Below are 27,566 nucleotides of genomic sequence, written 5' to 3'. Positions count from 1 at the left end.
GAAAACGGAATGGACAGGAACCAAACCTTACAGACGATAAGACTGATATTAACCCTAAAAGTGCAGTAAAAACCGTAAAGGGGCCGAAATTGCCCTCAGCGGGAAATTGGGGAGGGCACTTTGAATTAACTGGAAATCCCGGCGGGAGTCAGAGGGAAGAGCCGGAAAATTCGTCTCTTTAACTCTGACACCACCTCTCAGCGTTTGAGCGCTGTTTGAGGCGGTATAGGGGCAGGTTTGTGACGGAGCGGAGCGATGTCCATCACGGCTGCACTGACCATGTCAGCGCGGTGGTGATGACGTCAGCGCGACGTGGAAGTGCTGTGTCACAACATTCGTCCCCTTCACTTAAAGGGAAGGGCCGTTGTGGAGCCCACTGGGCCACCAGGAAGGTGTTCGGCTGGACCAGCGGCCCGGGACCAAAGAGCGGGTGCCGGACTGCCTGTTGGCAGCTCGGCCGAACCAACGGCCGACAATTAAAACAAAATGGCGGTCGCGGCGTTGCGCCCTCCCCTTCATGGGCGGCTGCACCACCCAGCCACTGGCAGTTTCCCGACTCTTGAAGCTGTCAGTAGCACGAACCTGCGAGGCAAATTCCCCCGCGGGGCAGAAAACGAGCCGTCGCTGGTCGGTAAGGGGTCAGCATTCCGGGCGGGGCGGAAACACGGGGCATGGCAGAAACCCGTTCCCACCGCCCCCGGCTCGGGGACAATTCCGAATGGGTTGGCCCCGCCGCCTGCCCCCGGGCCGAAAGGCCTTACTACCCTATTTGAGGCAGTAATGGGCCTTAAAGGGGGCAATTTCCACCAAAAAAAGGTATAAACATATGAACTAAGTGGATTGTACAGACTCCTACACAATAGAACAATGAAATTATATAACTGGAGAATCCTGCAACGCTTGCATATCCTTTGTAGGATAATGTAGGATTAATAAACAATCTCCTAGTAAAAGATCCCCTTGGAATGAATGACCATAGCACGGTTGTATTTTAAATTCAGATGGAGGGCGAGAATGTTGGATCTCAAACCAGCGTACTAAGCTTAAATAAAGGAAACTACAAAGCTATGAGGGCAGAGTTGCCTAAAGTGGACTGGGAAAATAGATTAAAGTGTAGGACGGTTGATGAACAGTGGTGTATATTTAAGGAGATATTTCATAACTCTAAAGAAAAATATATTCCAGTGAGGAGGAAAGACTGTAAAAGAAAAGATAGCCATCTGTGGCTAACTAAAGAAATAAAGGATGGTATCCAATTAAAAACAAGGGCATGCAAAGTGGCCAAAACTAGTAGGAGGACAGAAGATTGGGAAGCTTTTAAAAGCCAGCAAAGAACAACTAAAAAATGATTAAGAAAGGGAAGATAGACTAAGAAAGTAAACTAGCATGAAATATAAAAACAGATAGCAAGAGTTTCTACAGTTATATAAAAAGGAAAAGAGTGGCTAAAGTAAATGTTGATCCATTAGAGGACGAGACCGGGGAATTAGTGATGGGGAACATGGAGATGGCAGAAACTCTGAACAAATATCTAGTTAATATCAGTCTTTATGGTAGAGGACACTAAAAATATCCCAACAGTAGATAGTCAAGGGGCTAGGGGGGAGGAACTTACACAATCACAAAGGAGGTGGTACTCAGGAAGATAAATCGCCGAGACCTGACGGCTTGCATCCTCGGGTCTTAAGAGAAGTAGCAGCAGGATTAGTGGATGCATAGTTTGTAATTTACCAAAATTCCCTGGATTCTGGGACAGTCCCAGCAGGTTGGAAAACTGTAAATGTAATGCCCCTATTTAAAAAAGGAGGCAAGCAAAAAGCAGGAAACTATAGACCAGTTAGCCTAACATCTGTGGTTGGGAAATGTTGGAGTCCATAATTAAAGAAGCAGGAGCAGGACATTTGGAAAAGCAACATTCAGTCAGGCAGAGTCAGCATGGATTTATGAAGGGGAGGTCATGTTTCACAAATTTGCTGGAATTCTTTGACGATGTAACGAACAGGGTGGATAAAGGGGAACCAGTGGATGTGGTGTATTTGGATTTCCAGAAGGCATTTGACAAGGCGCCACATAAAATGTTACTGCACAAGATAAAAGTTCACGGGGTTGGGGGTAATATACTAGCATGGATAGAGGATTGGCTAACTAACAGAAAACAGAGAGTCGGGATAAATGGTTCATTCTTGGGTTGGCAATCAGTAACTAGTGCCTCAGGGATCAGTGCTGTTTACAACTATTTACAACCTATATTAACGACTTGGAAGAAGGGACTGAGTGTAACGTAGTCAAGTTTTCTGACGATACAATGATGGGAGGAAAAGCAATGTGTGAGGAGGACACAAAAAATCTGCAAAAGGACATAGACAGGCTAAGTGAGTGGGCAAAAATTTGGCCGATGGAGTATAATGTTGGAATGTGTGAGGCTATGCACTTTGGCAGAAAAAAAAATCGAAGAGCAAGTTATTATTTAAATGGAAAATAATTGCAAAGTGCCACAGTACAGCGGGACCTGGTGGTTCTGGTGCATGAAACACAAAAGTTTAGTATGCAGGTACAGCAAGTGATCAGGGCCAATTGAATCTTGGCCTTTATCGCAAAGGGGATGGAGTATAAAAGCAGGGAAGTCTTCCTACAGCTATATAAGGTATTGGTGAGGCCACACCTGGAATACTGCGTGCAGTTTTGGTTTCCATATTTACAAAAGGATACACTTGCTTTGAAGGCAATTCAGCGAAGGTTCACTAGGTTGATTCCGGAGATGAGGCCGTTGACTTATAAGGAAAGGTTGAGTAGGTTGGGCCTCTACTCATTGGAATTCAGCAGAATGAGAGGTGATCTTATCGAAACATATAAGATTGAGGGGGCTTGACAAGGTGGATGCAGAGAGGATGTTTCCACTGATATGGGAGACAAGAACTAGGGGGTATAATCTTAGAATAAGGGGCCGCCCATTTAAAACTGAGATGAGGAGGAATTTTTTCTCTCAGAGGGTTGTAAATCTGAGGAATTCGCTGCCTCAGAGAGCTGTGGAAGCTGGGACATTGAATAAATTTAAGTTTCTTAACCGATAAGGGAATAAGGGGTTATGGAGAGCAGGCAGGGAAGTGGACCCGATCGCATTAAACGGTGAAGCAGGCTCGAGGGGCCGTATGGCCTACTCCTGCTCCTATTTCTTATGTTTTTATGTTCCTATGTAATTTTCTCTATGAGAACTTCATTACATTGTTAAATAATATGATAAAAAAGAGTTATATTAATTTAAAAGTAAAATAATGCGGATGCTTAAAATCTGAAATAAAAACAGAAAATGCAGGAAATATAAGTGTTCTTGCTCCTAATCTCTATCCAGTGACCACTGTTGGAATATAGACAAATGGACATTGGGTGAGGTCTGATCAGGCTCAACTGCTGTGCCGCAGATAATCCACAAGCTTGTCAACTTTCTAGGTTCAAGTATGAAAAACTGACCCTTGGACATGTTCCACAGGAGAACCAATGCTCGTAGATCCACACCCAGTCTGAGTTCGTGCCTTCAGGAGAGAAATAAAGTTCGTTTTTTTTTTAATGAAATGATTTCTCAGCTCTCACATACCTGATATCTGGATATGGGCCTCTCGTTGTTTGCGCAAGAACCGGTTTTGTATGAAACATGAAAACTTGTTTACAGAATCACTTGTGACATCAATGTGACTCTGGACAGCAATAAGGCCTTTGGAGTCCTTTATGAATTCTGTTTCAGACCATTCTGTCATTTCTTGTCCATTTCCATCCACCCACCATATCTGTGGTTCAGGATACCATCCATCTGATTTACACACAACACGAACTCCTTGTTTGTTGTTTTCCTCCAGGTGAATCCAAGGTCGATGTCCAAACCCTACAATTAGGATTTAATCAGTAATAAAAAATAATACTCATTTTTATTGTTAAATGTCTAATTGCAACAATCTATAATCATTTTTGTCTGTTAAATTGTTAATATAGGATGACCTATTCCTCCATTGAGTGACCCAAGTATTAAAATCGGTGGGGTCATTTTAACTTTCGCCAATAGTATAAACAGGCAATATCGGATTGACAGCATGATGTGACCACCATTTCTGTGCCTTCTTTCTCAGCCAGCAGGGGTCTGCTTGTGAATCTGAATCAGACCACTTTTCCCGTCTCCAGCATTCTAAACTCCTTCATCCCGCCTTCACTCAATCTCTTCATCAACAACTACGCTGTGACATCAACAGTTTCTGTTTCTTTAATTTATTTCCCTCTCCACTTGTAGCTTTTTGTTCCATTCCAGATACCAAACACACCAGGAAAGAGGGCACTGACGTTATATGGCGGAAGGGCCTCAGACAGGCTGAGGCTAAACATTAATTTTCTGACGATGACTCCCATCTAACTACACACCATGACCCCATGACCAAACATCAAATCATAATCTCCCAATGTGAGCAAAATCAACCCTCCCCCAACCCCATGCTTCCAATCTTATTGTTCCCCAACCCACAGCCAATTTCCAATTCCTCCCCAATATTCACAAATAGGACTGACTTGGTAGATTCTACTTACTGCTGTCCCACTAGACTAATATCCTCTGACCTTAACTCTTGTCCAGTCTGTACCTACCTATATCTGTGACTCTTCTGATACCCTCTGCAACTGACGATTTTGCGTTTTCTGCCAATCATTTCCTTTTACCATGCACAGTCCTTCAAAAGCTCCGTCCCTCACCATCTATGACTCCAGTCACAGGAAAGTTTCCAGCTTATCTGCATTGACTTCAGTTTTACTCGGGCTCCTTGGTGCCACACTCGGCTGAATGCTGCCTTCTATCAAGGGTACTCACATCTCACCTGTAGAATTCATGTTGAGGACTCCTTCCATCAGTTTACTGATGATTGGAAGTAAGCTGATAGGGTAGAAACTGGCCGGGTTGGACTTGTCCTGCTTTTTGAGGACAGGACATATCTGGGCAATTTCCCACTTTGTTGATTGTCCACAATCAAATACTGATAGGAAACCGGCATTGTGGGCCACACAAGTACAGGGATTTCTGGCATCACCTCTTCAAAGTTAGCACCAGTAAGTTGTGGACACACAAAGCACCTTCCCCCTTTCCAATGGAATTTTGCATTGTTTCCAAAAAGAGGCAGAGATGCCTCAGAAATGCCATTCAAGGTCCATGAATACATCCTGTTTTCAGTCGGCCGATGATGTTACCCTTCTGTACATGCCCTCTGATGACATCTTTCTATACACATGGATAAAAGGTTTCCAGTGGTGACATCATGCCAGTTCATGGGGTTACAGACTTGAATGAGCTCACAAGTGAATTGCTGTATAGGCCTGGCATTGTCTGAACTCAGGAGTATTAGCGCTGTGTTGTCTGAACTATGAAGGATTATGCCTGCAGTACCGCTATACTTTGGTATCTCTGTATAGTCGAGCAGAGCTTAATATCATCACTGCCTGCCTGCGGCCCGACTACCACTGACTGGATCAAATTCCAGGCCGATTCCTGGGTGAGTGGAGTCCAATTACACCTTCCACTTCCCTGTCTTGTCTGTACACTCGGGGACATGACCTTATTTTAATTGGTATATATTTCCAGTCTGTGCCAAAAATAGCAGTTTGAATTATTAGCAAAAATCTTGAATTTTCCAGTAAATTGTTTGTAGTTTTAATTTTCAAATAACATGGAGCTTGCTAATTGTCAATCATGATTTAAAAAATACTGGAACTTGAATATTGTGTCTTATACCCAGCACCCATTAGTAGTTTCCAACTCGAGGGACTAACCTCCAACTTGTAGATCTATCACTGCTTCCGCATGGTATGTTTCGGAGTCAATGAAACACGTGTAGCTCCCTTCATCTGATGCTTTTACCTTCTGCAGTTTGAGAGAGGCATTTCCACAGGGAAACTCCTCTTTAAATAGTTCCGTCCTCCCTTGATAAGCTTTGTCCTGCACATCAGGTCGATCCTGTCCACCGGTGTATAAATGTACTGGCGAAGCCGAGTCTGATGTAAACCATCGAATCTCCAGGTTATCCAGCGATATATCTGGTACCAGTTGGCATTCTAATACAATATCTTCACCTACAGTGACTCTGATGGGATCGTCTGCTACAAGCACACGGAATCTCTCTGGTAAAATATAACATTTTAAACAACATCAGCGATATTACTGTCGCAAAGGATTTAATCTTAATGGAGGTAATTTAAGGGAAACAAATAAAATTCCATTTTTAGTGTTACTAATTCTTCCAATAATCATGAATCTGGAAAATAAATTTGGAATAATTGCCTAAATGTGACAGATCATTGTCTCACTATATACAGTGTATATAAATAGGTAGGGGTAATAAAAGGGCATTCTGAACATTAATCTTACTATCATAGAAATTGACACCACAGGAGGGCATTTGGCCCCCGGTGTCTGTGTCGGCTGAAAAAGCTATCCAGCCTAATCCCACTTTCCAGCTCTTGGTCCATAGCCTTGTAGGTTACGGCACTTCAAGTCCATATCAAAGTACTTTTTAAATACGATGGGAGTTTCCTGCCTCTATCACCCTTTCAAGCAGTGAGTTCCAGACCCCCACCACCATCTGGGTGAAAAAAGTTCTCAACTCCCCTCTAATCCTTCTACCAATTACTTAATCAATAACCTTTCTGCTAAGGGAATTACATCCTTCCTATCCATTCTATCCAGGCCCCTCATAATTTTATGCACCTCAATTAAATCTCCCGTCATTCTCCTCTGTTCCAAACAAAACAACCCCAGCCTATCCAATCTTTCCTCATACCTGAAATTCTCCTGTCCAGGAAACATCCTCATAAATCTCCTCTGTACCCTCATTAGTGCAAACGCATCCTTCCTATAATGTGGGAACCAGAACTGTGGCCTAACTAGTGTTTTATATAGTTCAAACATAACCCCCCTGCTCTTGTATTCTATGCCTCGGCTTATAAAGGAAAGTATCCTGCATGTCTTCTTAGCCACCTTATGTACCTGTTCTGCTACCTTCAGGGATTTGTGAACATAGAGAGGGCTATAAGGAGGCAGGAACTTAATACAATCACTATCACTAAAGAAGTAGTACTCAGTAAAATAATGAGACTAAAGGCGGACAAGTCCCCTGGACCTGATGGCTTTCATCCTCGGGTCTTAAAGGAAGTGGCCTCAGACATAGTGGATAGTAGATGCATTGGTTGTAACCTACCAAAATTCCCTGGATTCTGGAGAGGTCCCAGCAGATTGGAAAACCGCAAATGTAACGCCTCTATTTAAAAAAGGAGGCAGACAGAAAGCAGGGAACTATAGACCAGTTAGCTTAACTTCGGTCCCTGGGAAAAATGCTGGAGTCCATTATTAAGGAAGCAGTAGCAGGATATTTGGAAAGCATAATTCAATCAAGCAGAGCTAGCATAGTTTTATGAAAGGGAAATCATGTTTGAAAAATTTGTTGGAGTTCTTTCAGGATGTAACGAGTAGGGTGGATAAGGGGTAACCAGTGGATGTGGTGTATTTGGATGTCCAGGAGGCATTCGATAAGGTGCCACATAAAAGGTTACTGCACAAGATAAAAGTTCACGGGGTTGGGGGTAATATATTAGCATGGATATAGGATTGGTTAACTAACACAAAACAGAAAGTCGGGATAAATGGGTCATTTTCCAGTTGGCAAACAATAACTAGTGGGGTGCCGTAGGGATTGGTGCTGGGGCCTCAACTATTTACAATCTATATTAATGACTTGAATGAAGGGACAGAGAGTTATGTAGCCAAGTTTGCTGATGATACAAAGATGGGTGGCAAATCAAATTGTGAGGTCACAAAAAATCTACAAAGGGATATGGGGTTAGATTTTCCACTTTTTTTTGCATGCTTAACACTCATTTAACATCCATTTTACCGCTAAAATGACGTATAATGCCCATTTATCGCCCATTTAGCTACAAAATGGAAACTGACAGGCATTTTTTGGAAAAATATCACCGAGCATTACTTTCCCTATGTGTGTAATGCCGGAAAAAAATAATACCGCCCGCCCACTTTTTTTGTGCGAAATCATCAGAATGGGCGAAATCAACACCCAAAATATCGGCCAGCGTTACTTTCCGCACGGAATTAACGGCAAGATTCAATAATACCGCCCGTCCACTTTTTTTGTCGTAAAGATCATATTTGCCGAAACTAACGGCCATGAGATCGCCCAGCGTCACTTTCACCACCTCACACATATCGCCCACAATATCACTCGCCCCAAAAAACGTCCAGAAAAAGTGGAACTAACCGAAACTAATCACAGCGTTATAGACACCATGTTCTACATCACATGTCGCATTCTTTAAAAGGCTGCTGTGCTTCAACCTCGAGGAAATTCAGATGTTCTCTGGAGGTCGTTGGAGTTGATATGAACATCTATACAAACATCTTGACCATACTGTGAGCGATTGGAACTTAATAGGTGTCTTCGTTGGGACATTCATTGTTTGTGACCAATCGGTGGAAAACAGAGAGCTACTGCAATGGGGCCTGTCCTTTCCCACCCTCTCTTGATGACCAATTGCATGCTGCAGACTCGAGAAGGCCGAAGGTACGCTCCACAGCATTATGAGCCCAATGTAAGACGTGACAGACTGATGAGAAGGGCCAGACGTTACACCTCCCGCAAGTACAGGGAGAAGCAGTCTTACCTCGACTTGCCCGATACCACCTGCCTTCGGAGACTGCGCTTCCACAAAGAGGTTATCACTGAGGTATGCCAGCTCATAAGCGGAGATCTGCAGCCTGCCAGCACCATCAGTACTGCACCGTCCATCAAGGTCAAAGTCATCGCGGCACTGTCGTTCTACATGTCGGGTTCTTTTCAGGCCATAGCTGGCGACATTTGCGGTCTGTCTCAGCATGCCACACATTGCTTCATTAGACAGGTCACTGAAACCCTGTACGCATACAGGAGGGACTTGATCAGCTTCCCTATGACCAGGGAGGCAGAGTGAGAGGGCTCTAGGATTTTCCAGAATTGCAAACTTCCCCAAGATGCGGACACCTTTTCAGGATGCTGAGGTTTTCAAGAACCGCAAGGGATTCCACTCCCTGAATGTCCAACTCGTTGTCGACCACCAGCAAATTATAATGGCAGTGAATGCTAAATTTCCGGCAGCATCCGTGATGCTCACATCCTGCGAGAGAGCACTGTATCTGACTTGTTTAACAATCAGCCAATGCTGGATGCTTGGTGACAAAGGATATGGCCTCACCACCTGGCTGATGGCCCCCCTGCGTGACACCCACACCGAAGCCGAGAGGCGATACAACGAGAGCCACAGAGCCACTTGCAATATTGTGGAGAAAACCATTGGAGTGCTGAAACAGCACTTTAGATGCCTGGACCACTCGAGAGGCAAACTCCAATACCACCCGGAGCAGGTAGCTCAATTCGTGGTGGTGTGCTCCATGCTGCACAACTTGGCTATCAGCGGGGGACAAGAATTGCCTGATGAGTCTGACAGTTCACCTCACCAGAGAGAGGAAGAGGAGGACGAGGAGGCGGACGCTGACATCGGCCCAGACAATCAAGCTGACGCTGAAGCCATGTCCCCGGCCCCTGTAGACCGCATGAAAGGCCCCGTGGTGGCATGATAGCTCCAAGAGCCTTACATCAGGAGCTCATTAATGAGCGCTTTGCCTGAAAGAACGTTGGTGTTATTTACAAGGCTGACACACTGCTGGGTGTGCAGCTCATACATCAATGGTGGGCATCATCTTGGTGACAGTTAAAGTTTAAGTTGATTGAAATTAAGTGTCATTATACTCTTTGATGTTAAGGAATCACCAGCGTGTAAAGGTGCAGCTATCTGTGTCAATGCGCAACAAGGTTTTGTTAAATAAAAAACATTTAAACCAAACAGTTGTCTGAAATCATCAGTATTTCTGTAAAAACCAACCATTCCCCCTCTGCTTCTCCTCCCCACCTCTATCCCTTCCCCTTCCCGTCCTGACTCCAAGCCGCCTGACCAAGGGGCTCCTCAGGTGATGCTTCATTGGGTGGGGGTGGGGGGGGGGGGGGGGGGGGGAGGTGGTGTAGAGGGGAGGAAATGACGGCCGAACTGCTGCCTGGACGGATACAGGAGAGGACAGTCCTGAGGTGGGAATGTGCTCCGAGCCAGAAGCAAGATGCTGCTCCTGACTCTCATGTGTGGTTGGCAATGGGGGTGTAGTGCTGCAATCCAGGACCACTGGGAGCCCTCTGCCATCAGTATTTCTGGCTACCAGCTCCAGGGCCTCCATCATCCCTTCCATGTTATATATTATTTGTTGGACAAAAACTCGGTGCCGACTCTATTCTTAGTAGGCTTTTTGCTGCTGGTGAACCTCCCTCGAGCCTCCCACAACAGCCAAACAAGCACACACCACACCCACATACACCTTCAGTCCCTCTCAGCTCCCTCTCTCTCTGTCTCCTTTTCTGCGCATGTCATGATGACCCTTGACCTCCTGAATCGTGGGAACTGAGCGTTGCCATACCGTTGCTAAGGACGGTGAAACTTTACGGCAGAAGGTCAGCGAGATTTAACGCTACCGCCCATTTCATTTCGCTCGCGGTAATGCCCAATTTCAAAAATGGAGACTAGGTGCTTTGAGAATGGGCGAGAAGCCAATGATCTGAAAACCCATTTTTACCGCACATGCCGCAAATAATGCCCATTTTTGGGCGATATGCACAAAAGTATAAAATCTAGCCCATAGACAGGTTAAGTGAGTGGGCAAAGATTTGGCAGATGGAGTATAATGTGGGAAAATGTGAGGTTATCCATTTTGGCAGAAAAAAATAGAAAAACAAATTATATTTCAAATGGAAAAAAATTGCAAAGTGCTGCAGTACAGAGGGACCTGGGGGTCCTGGTGCATGAAACATAAGAAGGTTAGTATGCAGGTACAGCAAGTGATCAGGAAGGCCAATGGAACGTTGGCCTTTATTGCAAAGGGGGATAGAGTATACAAGCAGAGAAGTCCTGCTACAACTGTACAGGGTATTGGTGAGGCCACACCAAGAGTACTGCGTACAGTTTTGGTCTCCATATTTAAGGAAGGATATATTTGTCTTGGAGGCTGTTCAGAGAAGGTTCACTAGGTTGATTCCAATGATGAGGGGGTTGAGTAGGTTGGGCCTTTATTCATTGGAGTTCAGAAGAATGAGAGGTGATCTTATCGAAACATATAAGATAATGAGGGGGCTCAACAAGGTGGATGCAGAGAGGATATTTCCACTGAGGGGAAACTAAAACTAGGGGATATAGTCTCAGAATAAGGGGTCGCCCATTTAAAACTGAGATGAGGAGGAATTTCTTCTCTCAGAGGGTTGCAAATCTATGGAATTCTCTGCCCCAGAGAGCTGTGGAGGCTGGGTCATTGAATATATTTATGGCCGAGATAGACAGATTCTTTGAGCGATAAGGGAATAAAGGGTTATGGGGAGCGGGCAGGGAAGTAGAGCAGAGTCCATGATCAGATCAGCCATGATCTTATTAAATGGCAGAGCAGGCTCGAGGGGCCAAATTCTTATGTCCTTATGACATGTTCTCCAAGGTCTCACTGCTCCTCTACACTTCTCAGTATCCTACCACTAATTGTGTATTCCCTTGTCTTGGTAGCCATCCCCAGATGCATTATCTCACACTTCTCCAGATTGAATTCCATTTACCACTTGAAAAGTCCATTGATATATTCCTACAGTCTGGGAAGAATCATAGAATCATAGAAATTTACAGCAAGGAAGGAGACCATTTCGGCCCATCATGTCCGCGCTGGCCGACCAAGAGCTACCCAACCTAACCCCACTTTCCAGCTCTTGGCCCGTAGACCTGTAGGTTGCGGCACTTTAAGTGCACATTCAAGTATTTTTTAATTGTGGTGAGGCTTTCTGCCTCTACCACCCTTTCAGGCAGTGACTTTCAAACCCCCACCACCCTCTGGGTGAAGAAATTCACCCTCATAGCCCCGTAAACCTCCCCCCAATTGCTTTAAATCTATGCCCCCTGGTTGTTGACCCCTCTGACATGTATTCAACTATCAGTGTAACCCATGTATAAGCTGACCTAAGTTGTACATCTTGAGAACATTGACCACAAGTAACTTCTCTCAAGTATGGGCCTCGTGTGCATTTATACTGTATAGTAAGGATGTATCACCCTCTGCCAAGGGAAACAGGTTCACTATCCAAGCCTTTCATAATTTTATACACTTCAATCAGGTCTCCCCTCAGCCTCCTCTGTTCCAAAGAAAACAGACTGAACATCTCAAATCTTTCCTCATAGCCAAAATTCTCCAGTCTCGGCAACGTTCTTGTAAATCTCCTCTGCACCCTCTCCAGTGCAATCACAACTTTCTTGTATTGTGGTGACCAGAACTTCACACAGTACTCCAGCTGCAGTCTAACCAGTGTTTATACAGTTCAAGTATAACATCCTTGCTCTTGTATTCCATGCCTCGACCAATAAAGGCAAGTATTTCATATGCCTTCTTAACCACCTTATCTACCTGGCCTGCTACCTTCAGGGATCTGTGGACCTGCACTCCAAGGTCCCTTTGTTCCTCTACACTTTTCAGTGTCGTACCATTTAATGTGTATTCCCTTGCCTTGTTAGACATCCCAAATGCATTACCTCACACTTATCCAGATTGAATTCCATTTGCCACTGTTATGCCCACCTGACCAGTACATTGATATCTTCCTGCAGTCCGCAGCTTTCTTCTTCATTATCAACCACACAGCCTATTTTAGTGTCATCTGCAAACTTCTTAATCATACCCCCACATTCAAGTCCAAGTCATTGATATATACCACAAAAAGCAAGGGACCCAGCACTGAGCCCTGCGGAACCCCACTGGATACAGCCTTCCAGTCAAAAAACACCCATCAACCATTACCCTTTGCTTCCTGCCTCTCGAGCCAATTTTGGATCCAACTTGCCACTTTGCCCTGGATGTCATGGGCTTTTCCTTTCGTGACCAGTCTACCATGTGAGACCTTATCAAAAGCTTTGCAGAGGAGTTATCCCCAGAGCTGACACTTCAGTGCAGTTGTATTGTTGGAGGAGCTGCCTTTTTGATGAGACATTAAACCAAAGCCCAGTTTGTCTGCCTGTTCTGGTGGCTGTAAATGATCCCATGGCACTATTTAAAGAGGTGGGAATTCTCCCAGTGTCCTGGCCAACATTCCTCGCTCAACTACCACCATGAACAAATTATCTGATCATTTAACTCATTTGTAGTTTGTTTGACTTTGCGGTGTACAAATCGGCTGCCACATTTGCTTTCATTATTTGATTTGCTTTCTCTGGCAAAGAGTAGAAATTGGGTCATTTAACTGAAGTGTTCAAGATTATAAGAACATAAGAAGTAGAAACATAGAAAACAGGAGCAGTAGTAGGCCATTTGGCCCTTTGAGCCTGCACCGCCATTCAATATGATCATGGCTGATCCTCTATCTCAACACTATATTCCTACTTTCTCCCCATATCCCTTGATGCCTTTTGTGTCTAGAAATCTATCATCTCCCTCTTAAATATATTCAATAATTTGGCCTCCACAGCCTTCTGTGGTAGAGAATTCCACAGGTTCACCATCCTCTGAGTGAAGAAATTTCTCCTCATCGCAGTCCTAAATGTCCTACCCTATATCCTGAGACTGTGACTCCTTGTTCTAGACTTCCCAGCCAGGGGAAACATCCTCCCCGCATCCAGTCTGTCCAACCCCGTCAGAATTTCATACGTTTCAATGAGATCCCCTCTCATTCTTCTAAACTCTAGTGAATACAGTCCGAGTCGACTCCTCATACCATCCCAGGAATCAGTCTGATGAACCTTCGTTGCACTCCCTCTATGGCAAGTATATCCTTTCTTAGGTAAGGAGACCAAAACTGCACACAATACTCCAGGTGTGGTCTCACCAAGGCCCTGTATAACTGTACTAAGACATCCTTGCTCCTGTACTCAAATCCTCTTGCAATGAAGGCCAACATACCATTTGCCTTCCTAACTGCTTGCTGCACCTGCATGTTTGCTTTCAATGACTGGTGTACAAGGACACCCAGGTCCCTCTGTACATCGACATTTCCCAAGCTATCACCATTTAAATAATACTTTGTTTTTGTTTTTCCTACCAAAATGGATAACTTCACATTTATCCATGTTACACTGCATCTGCCATGTGTTTGCCCACTCACTCAACCCATCTAAATCGCCTTGCAGCATCTTTGCATCCTCCTGACAACTCACAATCCCACCTAGTTTTGTGACATCAGCAAACTTAGAAATATTACATTTAGTTCCCTCATCCAAATCATTTATATATATTGAGAATAGCTGGGAGCAGGAGTAGACCATTTGGCCCCTCGAGCCTGCTCCACCGAACAATAAGTTCATGGCTAATCTGATCTTGGCCTCAACTCCACTTCCCTATCTGATAGTTTGATGCTCTTGTCACTTTAAAAAGAAGGATGAGAAGTCCTGAGTCCCGGGATTGGTCAATATAGGAAGGTTTTCTGTTAGTACACCTGGGTTCTATCAAAACCCTTCCTCGATATCAGGGCCAGTGAAAATACCTTAGAGACCATAATAGGAGCAGGAGTATGCCCTTTAGCCCCTTGAGCCTGCTCTGTCATTCAATAAGATCATGGCTGATCTGACCCTGACCTCAGCTCCACTTTCCCGCCCGTTCCCCATAACCTTCGACTCCCTAATCATTCAAAATCTGTCTATCTCCACCTTAAATATATTCAATGAACCAGGCTCCACAGCTCTCTGGGGTAGAGAATTCCAAAGATTCACAACCCTCCGAGAGAAGAAATTTTAAATGGCAACCCCTTATTCTGAGACTATGTCCCCTAGTTCTAGATTCACCCATGGGGGAAAACATCCTCTCTGCATCCACCTTGTTGAGCCCCCTCAGAATCTTACACATTTCAATAAGATCACCTCTCAGTCTTCTAAACTCCAATGAGTATAGGCCCAACCTGCTCAACCTTTCTTCATAAGATAATCCCTTCATCTCAGGAATCAACTTCGTGAACCTTCTCTGAACTGCCGCCGATGCAAGTATATCCCTCTTTATATAAGCAGACCAAAACTGTACGCAGTATTCCAGGTGTGGTCTCACCAACGCCCTGTACAGTTGTAGCAGGACTTCCCTACTTTTATATTCCACCCCACTTGCAATAAAAGCCAACATTCCATTTGCCTTCCTAATTATTTGCTGTACCTGCGCGCTAACTTTTTGTGTTTCATGCACAAGGACCCCCAGATCCCTCTGTACCTCAGCATTTTGTAATCTCTTACCATTTAAATAATAATTAGCTTTTTTATTTTTACTAACAAAGTGGATAACCTGATATTTGCCCACATTATACTGCATTAATGTTTGCCCACTCAATTAGCCTATCTATATCCCTTTGCAGATTATTTGCATCCTCCACTAAACTTGCTTTCCCACCTATCCTTGAATCAGCAGCAAATGTGGTTGCATTGCACTTGGTCCCTTCATCAAAGTCATTAATATAGTATGTAAATAGTTCAGGCCCCAGCACTGATCCCTGTGGCACTCCACTATTTACAGCTTGCTAACCTGAAAATGATCCATTTATCCCAACTCTCTGTTGTCTGTTACTTAGCCAATCCTCTATCAATGCTGATGTGTTACTTCAACCCCTTAATCTCTTATCTTGTGCAGTAACCTTTTATGTGGCACCTTATCAAATGTCTTCTGGAAATCTAAATACACGACATCTACCGGTTCCCCTTAATCCACCCTGTTCGTTACATCGTCAAAAAACTCCAGCAAATTTGTCAAACAGGATTTCCCTTTCATAAATCCATGCTAACTCTGCTTGACTGTATTATGATTTTCTAAATGTCCTGCTATTGCTTCAATAATAATGGGCTCCATGCATTTTCCAAATGACACATGTTAGGCTAACTGGTCAATAGTTTCCTACTTTCTGTCTCCCTCCTTTTAGTGTCTTCTACCGTGAAGACCGAAACTATTTGTTCAAAGTCGGTGCCATTTCCCCGTTTCTCAATTTTAATTCCCCAGTCTCAGCCTCTAAGGGACCAACATTTACTTTAGCTACTCTCTTCCTTTTTCTATAGCTGTAGAAGCTCTTACTGTATGTTATTGTATTTCTTGCTAGTTTACACTCAAACTATCATCTCCTCTCTTTATTATTTCTTTTAGTTGTCCTCTGCTGGTTTCTAAAAATGTCCCAATCCCCTGGCCTTCCACTATTCTTTGCAACATTGTATGCCTTTGTTTTCAATTTAATACCATCCTTTACTTCCTTAGTTAGTCACGGACGGTTCATCCTTCTCTTAGAATCTTTCTTTCTTACTGGAATATATCTTTGCTGAGAGTTATGAAATATCTCCTTAAATGTTTGCCACTGCTTATCGACCATCTTACCCTATAATCTATTTTCAAAGCCCACTTTAGCCAAGTTTGCCTTCATACCTTTGTAATCTCCTTTATTTAAGATCAGGACACAAGTTTTAGACCAAGCTTTCTCACCCTCAAACTGAATTTGAAATTCTACCATGCTATGATCACTCTTCCCAAAAGGATCCTTTACTATCAGATCATTAACTAATCCAGTCTCATTACACATTACCAGATCTAAAATAGTCTGTTCCCTGGTTGATTCCACAATGTACTGTTCAAGGAAACCATCTCAGATACACGCGACCTTTGCCAATTTGATTTGTCCAATCAATATGAAGATTAAAATAACCCATGATTATTCCATACCTTTGTTACAAGCCTCCATTTTTTTCTTGATTTATACTCTGTCCTACAGTGTAGCTACTGTTAGGAGGGCCTATAGACGTCTCCTATCAGTGACTTCTTTCCCTTACTATTTCTTAGCTCCACCCAAACTGATTCTACATCTTGATGTTCTGAGCCAATATTATTTCTCACCTGCACTGATCTCATCCTTTGTTAACAGAGCTACACCATCTCCTTTTATTTTCTGCCTATCCTCTCAAAATGTCAAATATTCCTGAATATTCAGTTCCCAGGCTTGGTCACCTTGCAACCATATCTCTGTAGTGGTTATTAGATCATACACATTTATTTCTATTTGTGCCGTCAACTCATCTATCTTGTTATGAATGCTGCGTGCATTCAGATAAAGAGCTTTTAATTGTTCCCTCCTCTGACCCCACTTTCTGATGCACTCTTCTATGTTTATACGCTCTGTCCCTTCCCATCACACTCTGGTTATCATTACCCCTATTGCTACCCTGCACTATTGCCTTCTCCTTTGTTTTTTACTTTTTTAATTTCCGCTCACCTGATCCCTCCCGCTCCCTCCCCCCGAGTATTTAGTTTAAAGCCCTATCTACAACCCTATTCAATTCGCCAGGACACTGGTCACAGCCTGGTTCAAGTGAAGCCCATCCCGATGAAACAGCTCCTCTTATCCCAGTACTGGTGCATGCCCCATGAATGGAAACCCGTTTCTCCCACACCAATCTTTGAGCTACACATTCATCTCTCTGATCTGATTTACTGTGTGCGCACGTGTGCGTGGCCTTCCCGAATAACTTACTCCACATAGAGTTGTGCAATAAGATGCAAGTGAATGCCATTTAAGCAAACTGTATAATGGCTTCAAGAGACATTTGTTGAGAGGGACCAGATTAAGGGATGCATAGCAAGAGGGGTAGGTGAGTTCGATCCATGAAAAAGGCCCTTGTTTGGGCTTAATTGTCTTTTCCTGGTTATAAAAACACATACTATAAATTAGCTAAGCAGATGGAAATACACTTGTTTCAAAACAAGGGATCAGTAAGATTTACATTAGTTCCATTGCTTACCCAACATTACAGTACGAAGACCAAATAGGAACACAATACTGAAGCATCTTCCTTTCATCTTTGTACAGAACTGATTGAAGTTTATCACCTGAAAAGAGAATTTGTTATAGTTCTTAAAAAGGCCTAGTTACAACACTGAAATAAGGTGTATTAACACATTCTTTGAATTCAGTTCTCTGCTCATAAATAAGGTGCAACCCATTTAAAATAAATCAGTCAGCATTTCCAGTAAAATAAGAACACAAGAACTTAAGAATAATGGAGAGTGGAATTTCTGAACGTGAAGCATTTGTACGACAATATCCCACTGTGTAATTTCAGCGTCGACATTTGTTACTTGTGCCATGTCCATGTTTTTGAATAAGTCTTTTTTAAATATTCGAATTCAAAAGTTATAGTTTACAAATGTCCTTGTTTTAGAACAGTAGGCACATTCCTCAGCAAGATCATTCTCATAAATACTGCAGAGAAACACTGAACGAGAGAGAGACCCAGGAGTATTACAGTGGATAAATCTGTGACATCATCAGCATGTGTTAAAATGCAGGAAAAAGGCTGATAACCTCAATGTAAGGATATTGTTGCCTTTAGAAGGTACAGAAATAACAAAAACGATTCCAGGCATCAGGAATTTACAGTGTGAGGAGAGTTGAAGACGTTGGAGGTGTTTTGCAAATGGGGAGACTTTGAGGTGATGTAATTTCACATTTTAAGCTTAAAAGGGAAATTGATAAATGAGGCAACTTGCTCACTATAGTGAAAGGGTCAAATACCAAGGAGCACAGCTTAGAATTAGAAAGTTAGGAGTTCAAAGCAAAGTCACTCTGAACCATTTTATTCAAAGGTTTAGAGTATTGTGGAATAAGTACCAGAAAGGAGGGTACTGATGTAGGCCTCGTAATCCAGAAGTTTGGACTAATAATCCAGAGAATGAGAGTTCAAATCCCACTATGGCAGTTCGAGAATTTGAATTCAATTTTTTAAGAACAATGGAAATAAAAAGCTGGTGTAAGTAAAAGTGAATATGAAGCTGCCAGAATGTTGTAAAAACCCAACTGATTCACACTAATGTCCTCTGGAGGAAATCTGTCGTCCTTACCAGGTCTGAACTACATGCAGCTCCATTCACACAATAATGCCAACAGCCGACACATCCCAAAAATGCATGAATTTAAAAAGGCAAATTGAAGTGAACTATAAATGGGATCAAGGGATAAACAGATGCATTTCTGAAGGATATGGTGAGGAGGTGGTGTTGATTTCCAACAAAAGGATGGGCTTATTGCACCGTGTACTTTTCCTTATGTTCTCTATAAATGCCAGCACTCTCAATGCTACAGGTGCAGCGTCGAGAATCTGCAGTTCCGGAATCCAGACCGATCAGTGGCAGGGTCGTCCAGGATCCGTAAAATGTTCCAGAATCCGGACCCGACAACCCTGCCGATCTCAGGGCCTCGCCACCGCTGCCCTTACCCTCGGAGCCTCCTCGCCGCCCGCCCGAACTCCTCCTCGGCGGGACCCCGCCCGCCCAAACACCTCCTCGGCGGGGCCCACCCGACGACAACCTCGGCGGGGCCCATCCAACAACGACATTCTCGGCGGGGCCCGTCCAACGCCAACAACAACCTCAGCGGGGCCCATCCAACGACGACAACCTCAGCGGGGCCCGTCCAACAACGACAGCAATCTCAACGGGACCCGTCCAACGACCACAACCTCAGCGGGGCCCATCCAACGATGACAACAACCTCAGCGGGGCCCATCCAACGACGACAACAACCTCAGCGGGGCCCGTCCAACGACGACAACAACCTCAGCGGGGCCCGTCCAACGACGACAACAACCTCAGCGGGGCCCGTCCAACGACGACAACAACCTCAGCGGGGCCCATCCAACGACAACCTCAGCGGGGCCTGTCCAACGACAACAACCTCGGCGGGGCCCGTCCAACGACAACAACCTCAGCGGGGCCCATCCAACGACAACAACCTCAGCGGGACCCGTCCAACGACAACAACATCGGCGGGGCCCATCCAACGACAGCAACCTCGGCGGGGCCCGTCCAACGACAACAACCTCAGCGGGACCCGTCCAACGACAACAACATCGGCGGGGCCCATCCAACGACAACAACCTCGGCGGAGCCCGTCCAACGACAACAACCTCAGCGGGGCCCGTCCAACGACAACAACCTCGGCGGGGCCCGTCCAACGACAACAACCTCAGCGGGGCCCATCCAACGATGACAACAACCTCAGCGGGGCCCATCCAACGACAACAACAACCTCAGCGGGGCCTGTCCAACGACAACAACAACCTCAGCGGGGCCTGTCCAACGACAACAACAACCTCAGCGGGGCCCATCCAACGACAACCTCAGCGGGGCCTGTCCAACGACGACAACAACCTCGGCGGGGCTGGACGGCCGGAACAGCTCTTCGGCGGGAATCCGCCCCCTGCTCCTTTCTGATGTTCTGAAATCCGGAAATATTCGAACCTGGGCTCAGGTGTTTCCGGATTCATGCTGTCAGAAAACAAATCGAAAATCTGGAAAAGCCCGGAATCCGGAGCGGCCTCAGTCCCAGGATTCCAGGATTTAGGCGCTGCACCTGTATAAAATTCCTTCATTTCTCCCTGTCCCTCATTTTACCCTGAAAGGATGTCAGGCATTTGGATCGGGGTTTTGGCCACATGTACTGTTTGAGACACTTGTGCAATGCCCTGATTATTCATCCCTTATTGTACCAGCTTCATGTGAGCCAAGTCCTCCCCTTCTCCCTCCATAATGTACCTCATCCGCAACACCCCTCCACTTGTCTCAGTAACATAGCACAACTGTGAAAAGAAGAACATTTATATAGCGCCTTTCACGACCACTGAACGTCTCAAAGTGTTTTACAGCCAATGAAGTACATTTAAAGTGTAGTCACTGTTGTAATGTGGGAAATGCAGCAGCCAATTTGCACACAGCAAGTTCCCACAAACAGCAATGTGATAATGACCATTTAATCTGCTTGTGTTAAGTTGATTCAGAGATAACTCCCCTGCTCTTCTTCAAAATAATGCCATGGGATCTTCTATGTCCACCTGAGAGAACAGACGGGGCCTCGGTTTAACATCTCATCCGAAAGACGGCACCTCCGACAGTGCAGTGGGCTCCCTCAGCACTGCACTGGAGTGTCAGCCTAGATTTATGACCTCAAGTCCCTGGAGTAGGATGTGAACTCACAACCTTCTGACTGAGCCACAGCTGACACCAACACTAAAATGAGAGGGGCTGAAGAATGTCATTATAAGCTACTGCTGTCCCAGCCTCTCTCATTGTCTCATACTGGTCTAATATTGCTGCAGTGAGGACAGATGTTCAAAACAGTCAACACTAAACCCACTGCTATGATGGCCCAACAAGTTTATCCAGTGATCATACAAACCAGAACCGTCCTAAGTTTGATCCCGGCCTGTAATGTGTGTTCAGTGATATTAGCCAGGGCGGGTTTCACGCTCACTGATTCCCGGGGTTAAATCCGAAAGTGAACCCTTTGGCCCAGTGATTCTCACCAACTTCCCGTGCGGTGAAATATTCCGGAGCCCACTGTTCAACGCTTCGAGCAGCCGCTTTCCTTCTCACCGGGACCCTCCTGACCCAGAACTTGCTGCCGGCACCTTGTCTTCTCTGAGTTTGTAACCTGTGCACAGGAACAATTTGTAATAAGCGGGATCAGCGCGGAGCACTCTCTTTAATGTGGAGTTAATGGACACAACAGGAGGGGGAAACAGCAGCCGCTCGGGGAAAAGGAAGTCATTTTAAGTTCCGCAAAATGGATGCAATAAATGGGCGGGACCGAGAAAGTGAAACTGCAAGATACAGCTGAGTGTATCGGTGTAACTGCACCTCATCGAGTTACCTGCACCTCCAAGTTGCCTTTTCTTAATGAAACTGTAAGGAGACACTGAGTCATCAAACGGAAAACTTCACAAAAGTGCCCACTTTTTACAGGGACGCTACTAATAAAGAACTGAAGCAAAAATAAAGGAAAGGCATGAACTTAAATAAGACTTGTAGATACAGAGTTCTCATTGCTATCAATGAGAAAGCTGTGGCATACTGTACCTGCTGCACCTTCTGAGTGGGAATCTCGAGGACAGGAGTGTGCTTCGCTGCGTGGGAAGAGAAAACCTCCCCACCGGAATCCCACGCTCCTCCGGGACCACCAGGTAAATTCGTAAAAATTCTCCGGTCGGAGGCATTCGTCCGAAAGAAGCATCCGACCAGAATTTCAGTGTTAATTAAATAACCCAGCGAGAATATTGAGGCATTGGCGTGGAAATTCCAGGCTCCCGAGTCCATACGGAGTTTCTACGGACCTGAGAACGCATCGGAAAAGCTGGTTTTCAGCACACAATGCGCATGCACTGAAAACCGGCTGTTCAGATCGGTCAAGCTAAAGCTTGACAGATCCTCCATATCTCCACAACCGGGACATTCGCATAGCCAAGATTGAGGTATTTACCCATATTTTGCCCAGCGGATGTCCTGAAAACTCTTGCGCCTGATAAATGCAGGCACACACTGTTACAGGCGTAAGTGTTTTAAAACGTACAAAAACCTAACAAATAAAATTTACCAAACACATTTTATTGTTAAAAACCCTGCCCACTACAGTAAGTTTATTTAAAACCATAATTTTAAAAACTTTTTAAAAAATTGGATAAATATATATTTCTGAGACATTAGTAACTTTAATTTAAATTAATCTTAAATATGTAGTGTATATTTTCTATTTTTTATTAGTGTTTTGGTGTTTGTGGTCTGTTTCTCAATCATAATAATGGAACTCCAACTTACGGAGTTCCCATTATTATGAATGAGAAAATACTGTACCTGGATTGGCTGCCCAGAGCCATGTGACTCCAGTTCCAGCTTACGCCGTGCACGCGCTGCAATGCGCAGGGAGAGGAGGCCTCAGGACCGGGATTTCTCGTGGGCGCAGTCGTTCGTCCGCGGGAAAACCTCAATCGGGATTTCGAGGCCATTGATACTTTTGCAATCACTTTGATGATTGATTTTGCTTCCAAATGCCTGACAGGGTATTAATCACAGAACACTCTGTGAGCGAAGGTCTGTGTTTATTAGATCAGATGGCAGCTTATCAGAGTGGAAAGTAATGCAAGCTCTTTGTATAAGTTTTATGTAAATCTATTATTTACCAAAATGTTTCTATTTCCATTTTATGTCAGCTTAGTTATCTCCAGTGTCCTGGTCAATATTTATCTCCCAATCAACATAACAAAAGAACAGATTACATGGTCATTATCACATTGCTGTTTGTGGGAGCTTACTGTGCGCAAATTGGCTGCCGCGTTTCCCACTTTACAGCAGTGACTACACTCCAAAAGTACTTCATTGGCTGTAAAGCACTTTGAGACGTCCGGTGGTCGTGAAATGCTCTATATAAATCCAAGTCTTTCTTTCAATCCCAACTATTCAGAAATGTCTACATTTCCCCATAAGTTCCACCAATTTGGTTTATAGAAGCTGCCTGAACACCACCAGTGAAGTAATGTTTGGTGCATTGCAAAGTTCTGTCTGTTTTAATGTCCAGTGCACGGCAGGGAGGGAGCCTGTCCATGCTCTTCAAACACTGCTGAAATTTATATTATTTTTAGTATATTGAACCACTTCTTTGGGAAAACTTGCCTTAGGTCACATGATAGAACACACAAACAACCATACAGTGCGAGTCAGTTCTGCAATTTGACCAGAGGAAACCCGTTAGTTGGGCTTGTGCCCCTAAATGTTCACTGTGATGTTGCAGTGAATTCACCCAATGGAAAATAAACTTGCTGGGTGTAAAGCAGGCTGCCGAATCACCTGCCCAAAGACCAATTTCACCACCGTTCAGTCTAGTTTCTCAGGACGATGTCACTTGAGATGAAATTTCCGGCTGTCTCTCTCACCAGTGGGACCTCCCATGCAGCGCACTACTGATCACAGCATTGTGTGCACACTGCCCTCCATTTCCCACCCTCCCACATCACATGATGCAAAACGTCAGCACTGAAAGTGCAATTTTCTGATAAGCTGCCCACACCATGTGAGGCTCTGCCAGTTGCACACGGCCTCGTAAAATGCCACCCTGGCTCTTCACCCTCATAAACATAAAAATACTTGGGACACCGAGATAGGGTAAAATCAAACTGAAACAGTGTTGGGGTAAAAAGAAGACTTTTCTTCATGGTGGACTCCCTGATATAAGGAATCGACACCCGCCCATATAGCGACCACAGAATCACTCAGATGAAACCTCGGTTCAACTAGTTTTTATTCAAGCATGCAGGGGAAGTGTTCACAGATGAACCTTCGAAGAACAAAGGTTTTACATCTACAGTTATACAGTTTCCGAGGTGTGCGATACTCCTACAAAACCACCGATTGGCCCACTGCTATCAGCGAAGTTACATCAGACTAGCTCTGAGTGGTTCCTACCTCCTATCCATCTCCCATCACCTATCCATCTCCCATCACATGTCACCCTTCCTGACTGTTGTTCAGTGGTGTCAACTTTGCCTCAGTTCCTCATGATGTGTGAATTAACCTTGTTTCCCAGAGTTTACTATCTTGGTCCCAAACATCCCTTCAGATGTTGCACAATAGATTGTTGACTCCCCTCCTGTCCTTGGTGGATGTGTTATTCAGTACTGAATGTAAGCTTCCCTCAGTCTGTATTAAGGGTAACATAACAAATGGTTCATTAACCATCAAGCTTTGCTGCATCGCAAGCTTTGCTGCTTCCCCTTCTTAAAACCCATTGTAAACGAGTGTATAAGCGTGCTTTACATACAATCGGTCAATTTACGATATATTACAATCCCTATCGTAAGGTAGAGGAACTCCCAATTCCTCAGAACCTCCTTATACCGATCAGCCCTACAAGCTGGACCATGTGTCAGATCAATTCATGACCTTTAGTATCCACTTTAGTGACCATCTGTCTGTCTGTCTACTCCCACTTTAGTGACCGTATTTTATCCCCTTACAAACAGTAACAGGTGATGTGGGATCCATTCTGAGGACAATTTGCACTGTGGCAAGCTGGCTCTTGGCAATTCAATTTCTTCACTTTATTTGCTTCACTGAAGGTTTTCCTGCTCTATTTGCAAAAACTTTTATTGTAGGTGAACTAGAGACCAGTAAACATGAACTTAATAACCATTCACACACCCTGAACAATCAAAATAATAAAAAAAACATACAGCTGGAAATCTGATCGACAAATGCTGGAAATACACAGGAGAAAGTGAAGCAAGTGAATGGGAAAAGAGAGAAAGAGAGATATATTCTGGGTATACATCCTGCATGGGAACTGAAAGATCAGCGAGGGCCTCTGTAGTGCTGGGGGAGAGAAGAAACAAATCGATGGTGAATTATAGAGAGGGACTCACTGCGTGGAATGAGCTGAGCGCTGCAGGAACCCACTGACCTTCCTGCCTGTAATGTTGCTCCACACAGGCAGGTGGTGACACCACATTGTCGCGCTTCCAGTGGATTCCCGCTGACCGGGTCTTCATATCCGTTTCATCCTTCGCCTAATCCGACGCTTTAACAAAACAACTTTTAGTTTCTTCCTCACAGGTGTCGGGACCGCAGGCTTCACTCACTCTCAGACCAGCATGTGTCTAACACACAGTTTCATCCAATTTAATCCCATCATGGTATCTCCCCTCCCCCCTTTCCCCACCATTCACTTTGAGTCCAGCTGCTTTCCCACCGTGCTATAACCCACACGGAGTCACCCTGATTCTCACTTTACAGTCTCGGTGTAAGTGGTCCCTGGATTTGGTCTCTGGGTGTAAGTGGTCCCTGGATTTGGTCTCTGGGTGTAAGTGGTCCCTGGATTTGGTCTCTCGGTGTAAGTGGTCCCTGGATTTGGTCCCTCGGTGTAAGTGATCCCTGGATTTGGTCTCACGGTGTAAGTGGTCCCTGGATTTGGTCTCTCGGTGTAAGTGATCCCTGGATTTGGTCTCACGGTGTAAGTGATCCCTGGATTTGGTCTCTCGGTGTAAGTGGTCCCTGGATTTGGTCCCTCCGTGTAAGTGATCCCTGGATTTGGTCTCACGGTGTAAGTGGTCCCTGGATTTGGTCTCACGGTGTAAGTGGTCCCTGGATTCGGTCCCTTGGTGTAAGTGGTCCCTGGATTTGGTCTCTCGGTGTAAGTGGTCCCTGCATTTGGTCCCTCCGTGTAAGTGGTCCATGGATTTGGTCTCTCGGTGTAAGTGGCCCCTGGATTTGGTCTCACGGTGTAAGTGGTCCCTGGATTCGGTTCCTTGGTGTAAGTGATCTCTGGATTTGGTCCCTTGGTGTAAGTGGTCCCTTGATTTGGTCCCTCCGTGTAAATGGTCTCGGGATTTGGTCTCAGAGGGAAGTTCACTGTCACGACCTCTTTATCCCAATCTGCTTCTCTCAACCAGCTTCTCACCTTTTTCTCAGCTGTCTTTTTCATGCTTCCTGTTTTGGTTATTTTAATGTGGGGCCAAAGCTGAACCTCTCCCCGTCGATCCCCCTGGTCTTCTCCATTCCCCTGCACCACCTTTTATGATCAGCTGTGTGTGACTTTAAGCGGTGTTTCACTGCCGAGCAGAGGAGCGCGGCCCTGCTGCAGAGTGAGTGAAGGCGGCTGGAGAGCGGGCGCGAGCGGAGCGGGAGCTCAAAGCCCAACGGTCAAAGCGCGAGCCGGGGGAAATGGGAGGCTGTGATTGGAGGAGGGGCGAGCATGCGCGGGGGGAGATTGCCTGGAGTCTGAATTTCCCCCCTTGTTTCCAAGCCCAGTGATGGAGATTTATACTGTTTCTGTAAAAGTTTTGTGAGGAGGGGTTAAGACTGGCTTTTGGCAGCTGCCCCAGCTTTAACTGGTCGGAGCTATAAAAAGAGCTGGAGCCCCTGGCCCTGGAACATCATGGGCCACCCCGACCTGTGAGAGAACACCACCGCAGGCCGCGGCTATAAAAAGAGCCTCTGCAGCTTCCAGCGCGAGCCGCTCGACGGCTTCGAGGTGACGTCATCAGGACCCAGGTCGTAGTTTGCAGCGTGGGCAGGAGCATCGGCTGGGCCCTGGTAAAACAGTGGAATAGGAAGATCATGGCGGACTTGCGACAAGTGATCGGGGCGGAGGAGCGATGAGGAATCGTGGCTGAGATTCGGTGGATGATCGTGACGGAGATTCGGCGAATGTTTCTTGCGGCGGGAGATTGTGGCAGAGGAGCGGTGAGAGATCGTGGCGGAGGTGCGGCGAATGTTTGTGGTGGAGGAATGGCGAGAGATCGTGGCGGAGGAGCGGTGAGGAATCGTGGCTGCGATTTGGTGGATGATCGTGACGGAGATTCGGCGAATGTTTGTGGTGAGAGATCGTGGCGGAGGTGCGGCGAATGTTTATGGTGGAGGAACGGCGAGAGATGGTGGCGGAGGAGTGGTGAATGAGGTTACGGGACCCAGAAGAGCCAAGGGCCCAGGGGCAGCACGGGCCAGCCCACACTGCGATATGTGAGCGCACTGGGTCCGTGCAGCAGAGCAGGTCTCCAGCCGTCCTGGTTAACCCTTGCCACTGGGTAAAGGCCGAGCTCTGTCAAGCCCGTGTGGTGGCTGATGTGCGACGGTCACCACACGTTAAAACAATCCAGACACAGGCATCTTC

At 45.3% G+C, this 27,566-nt stretch overlaps 1 pseudogene; it reads right to left on the bottom strand.

The window, feature by feature from the left end:
- LOC139230340 (butyrophilin subfamily 1 member A1-like) overlaps positions 1-22,204 on the bottom strand; it is a 49,717-nt pseudogene extending 27,513 nt beyond the window's left edge.
- Positions 22,205-27,566: the final 5,362 nt, after the last annotated feature.

Source organism: Pristiophorus japonicus, chromosome 19, assembly GCF_044704955.1.
Source record: "Pristiophorus japonicus isolate sPriJap1 chromosome 19, sPriJap1.hap1, whole genome shotgun sequence".
Taxonomy (NCBI): domain Eukaryota; kingdom Metazoa; phylum Chordata; class Chondrichthyes; family Pristiophoridae; genus Pristiophorus; species Pristiophorus japonicus.
The sequence above is the reverse complement of the archived record's forward strand: the minus strand, read 5'-3'. Positions and strand labels throughout refer to the sequence as shown.